The sequence below is a fragment of the Quercus lobata genome, chromosome 6, assembly GCF_001633185.2.
Source record: "Quercus lobata isolate SW786 chromosome 6, ValleyOak3.0 Primary Assembly, whole genome shotgun sequence".
NCBI classification, from domain to species: domain Eukaryota; kingdom Viridiplantae; phylum Streptophyta; class Magnoliopsida; order Fagales; family Fagaceae; genus Quercus; species Quercus lobata.
Window position 1 is genome coordinate 42,028,229 of NC_044909.1, and position 4,561 is coordinate 42,032,789.

The following is a 4,561-nucleotide window of genomic DNA, read 5'->3' on the forward strand; positions in this document are numbered from 1 at the left end:
TATAGGAAGTATTAATGCATGGACATGTTGTAATGCTTATGCATGAGTACCCTTTTTCACCCACACGTCACTTGAGTTTGGGGTGATTTTCTTAGAGGATTGGGTACGGGAGTTAGGGCTTTCAAACCTTCGTGAGAAGCTTTCCAAGCAGTTGGTGAATGCACCAATCATCTTCATCACGTTCATCATTCTGGGATCACCATTTTGATCTCTAGATTGTTCACTTGCCCAATTTCTTCTATCATTTCTAGGTCCTCGTGACCTTTGAGGAGTTGCACTATTCTTTGCTCTCAGCTTTTGGCAATTTGGTCGAGTATGCTCTTGAAGTCCGCAATGATGACACACATAAGTTGATCTAGGACCTCTTTGTGGTCGTGGACGAGACTTGGCACGAGATTCAGACCTGTCCACATACTGATTGTGGGGATTCAACAACCGTTGGTTCTCCACATTCTTCTTCTCCTCCATCTTGAGCTTCTCAGCAGTAAGGTTAACTTCAACTGGATCTTTAGCCTTCACAAACTTCACTTCTTTAGTGACAGTTCCAGATGAGCTACTTCCTCCTCCGGTATATCCCAATCCGGATTTGTCTGAAAAGCTCTTTTGAGATGAAATAACATCATCTAGCTTCTTGGTGGTGACTCTCTCAATTTTAGCATTTGCTTGCACAACCTCTTGCTCAAGAAAGCTCACTTTTGTGTAAGCTTCTGACAGTTCACCATTCAGTGTTTCTATCTCACATTTGGTCTCCCTATATCGGATTAGGAGACTTTTGTAATCCTCCTCTACCTTCTTCATTTTTCTCATAGCAGCCTTGGCCACCCTTGTGTACTCACCCAACTTTTCCAGGAGTGAGTTATAATTCTCTTGAAGATTGGCTGTACTTTCATCTTTTTCAGCATCTGATTCTTCAACAATTCCCAGTGATTCTTCGTTACTATGTTCACCAATGTCTCGTACAAGCAGATTCAACTCATCTGAAGACTCAACATGAGTAATAGTCATAAATGCTGAGTAGTTCCCCTCTCCATCACAGCTTTCTTCAGATTCTGAGTCGGATGAATCCGAGTCACTCAATGTTGTGGCATACACTTTGCCTTTTGATTTCAAATAATTCGGACATTCTTTCTTAAAGTGTCCATGCCCGTTACATTCGAAACAAGTGACACCTTGTGTAGGTTGGGATTCTTTTCCATCTTTCTTTTTGAATTCCCTTTTCTCCCTTCCAGAACTTTGGAATTTTCTTTTATCATCAAATCTGCCATTATTTTTGAATTTCAAGAACTTTCTGAAATTTTTAACAAGGTATGCAACATTTTTGTCAACCACATCTTCTCCCGATGAGTCTTGATCTTCCACCTTCTCATTAATGGTCTTAAGAGTAAAAGATTTACTCTTCCGTTGATTGGGCAGCGACATCTCATAAGTCTGAAGAGAACCAACCAGCTCTTGGACTTTGATGTCATCAAGGTCCTTGCTCTCTTCAATCGCTGTCACTTTAGCACGAAAACTTTCCGGCAATGATCGAAGGATCTTCTTTACAATTTTAGAATCCTCTGTTTTCTCTCCCAAATTGAACTTGCTGACAATTACTTCATTTAGCTTGCTATAGAAAGAGTCAAAGGACTCATCCTCACTCATTTTTAACTCCTCAAACCGAGTGGTTAGCATCTGCAGCTTGGTGTCTTTTACCTTCTTCGTGCCTTCGTACTTGGTCTCCAATATCTCCTATGCTTCTTTAGCAATGGTAATGTGAGAGATCCTGTGAAATTCATCTGGAGACACATCACAGAAAATAACATTGAGTGCTTTACTGTTAGCATTAGATGCAGCGAGTGCTGCCTTATCCCATGTGGATTTGGCTTCCTCAGGCCTGGTCCAACCTATCTCAACAGCATTCCAAACAGATTCATCAATAGAACACAGAAAAGCTCTCATGCGAACCTTCCAAAAAGCATAATTACTACCATCAAAATATGGAGGTGCATTTAGGGATTGAGACTGATCCATCTCAAAAGGGAGTCAAGGATCACACAATGGTAATGAAACCAATAAAAGTGTACCCGCTCTGATACCAATTGAAAGTTCAAATATGTGTATAAACACCCTTGAACGTTTAGACCCCAAAATTATAACTTAACCAATTCAAGCATTATGTCAAACAATAAGTGTGCGGAAAATTAACATAAGCTATAATATGGAATTGGAAAAACTATCTAAGCCAAATTAAAATCACAACCCACAGCAGATAATAAAAGGCAAAGATAAAAAGGAAGAAAGATGCAAACACAAAGACAACACGCGATGTGTTATCGAAGAGGAAACCGAAGCTCTCGACGTAAAACCTCTCCGCCGCCATCCAAGCGGTAAACAATCCACTAGAAAATATAGTTGGGATACATGGACAACAATAGACCCTCCAAGCCTAATCTATCCAGTGCACCTAAGCCCTCCAAGCTTCTTGCTCCAACGAGGTTGTGTCGAACCTTTTTCTTTTCTAGCTTCCCAGATTCTGCTACTAGACCGTAGCATCAACCAATGTAGATTGATTTCTTCCTAACTGCTTCCTAGAAATCCAAACAGCTCTCTCACAGTGATGAATATGGTGAGAACAAGGTTTGGTAAAATGCCTCTCAAGGATTTGACAATGGAGAGGAAGAGAGTTGAGGAATTTGAAGAGACTCTAATGTATAGATTGTGGGTGAATCAATCTTGTTTTTCTTTAGGGTTTCTCTCTCAAAATTCTCTCTGGAAGCTCTCTTATATTTGTGGGTATAAGGGGTATTTATAATGGAGTGAGAGAGGAATGTGAAACGTCAGGTTTTACAAAACAGGGGTGACTCGCGGCTTGACTGAGTTGCGAGATCCAGTCGCGAGATAACGGTATGGCTAGTTGTCCTGTTTTGTCCTGTAGTGCTCTAGCTAGCATGACTGTTCACCTTCCGGCATGCTTGGCACGTGTGCTGCGTATGGCGGCTTGCAGCCGTGAGTCACCCGCGAGGCCAAGCCGCGAGTCTCTGTTTTCTTGTACACTCTTGAGCAAACTTTACTCTATCTCACTCACTACCCTTACAACAAGCCCACCTAAATACAGGGTTACTAAATGCTGAGATACAAGCAAATTTGGCACGGAATAAAGCCAATAAAATGGTTGATTAAATTCAACCTTACAGCAGAGATACAAAGACCAAAGACAAAAGAAAAAAAATAAATCATATAATATAGTAAATTGTCACATAAATTTAAGAAAATAACAATGATTCACTTGCGCCTATTGTTAACTCATAATGCTAAATTAGATAAATTTATAAATTGAAAAGAAGTGAAAAATACTAAATTTATATATTGAAAAGGATATAGTTTTGACATTTAGTTTGGATTCAATCATAGATGATTTTGAAAATTTAAAAGAGCGTCGAGTGCCCTTTTCATAGATGATTGTATTAAGAAGCAATAATGTTTCGTGTCTTTTGTTTTTGTTGGTAGTTGATTGTATCTTAATATAAAGAAACAATGATTTTTGTGTATTTTTCTTGGTTGATAGGTTTTAATACTATATGGATGCATATTTGAAAAAAAAAAATTTCGCTTAACTTCGGCCCCCCTAGCTTGAAATCCTGATTACGTCCCTGATTGTTTGGCTTGTGTTATATATCAAAGCTACAATATCTAATACTTTTTGTTCACCTTACCATTAATATTTTTCTGACTTTCAATAGAGGGAAAAAATTACTACATGCTCTCTTCATAAAATCAATGTTTAGGGAGCATATATGATTTCTATTTATTTTATTTTTTGAATATGAAATTCATGTGTACGCATATATTTTGATTTAATTTATTTATATTTAAAAGGTATATATTTTGATTTTATGAGATCAATATGTGAACTAATATGTAGAAAATGATTCTCTTGATCATTTGAAATGCATCTATTTCTTGGTACAGATCACTCATAAATTATATTTTAACCTTGTAATAAATCACTCACTTTGGCATTAAAAAAAAAAAAAAATCATCTCTTTATCATAATATGACACTTATCAACTCTGTTATATATAGTTACTCACAAATAAATTTTTTCACCAACTCATCACTCAAGTATGGGGAAAGAATTAAATCTTTTGGGGGCACCCAGATGATGATGAGTTCAATTGATATAAAAGATGTATCATAATTATGAAGGTCCCATAAGATGTATCAGTTTATGAGATTTTTAACTTTTAAGGTATCTCATGTATAAAGAGTAGAATAGTCTATATATTACATATAAAATCGAAACTTTTGAAGTTCCCACAAATTTTCAAGTCAGCATAATATTAAAAAAAAAAAAAAACATAATAAAATTTTTTGAAATCCCGACTCTGCCTTTCCCTTTCACGAAGCTATGCTAAAGGCCAAACCGGCTCCCCAAATCCCAGATCTCCACCTTTGGCAAACAAAATGCAGACCCTTTCTCTTTCCTCCACCGTTTCCCTTCTCCTTCCTCCAAAACAAAGATCCATCCCATCTCCTTCCTCCAAAACAAAAAAACAAAATCCTGATTATTAGTGAACTGAAA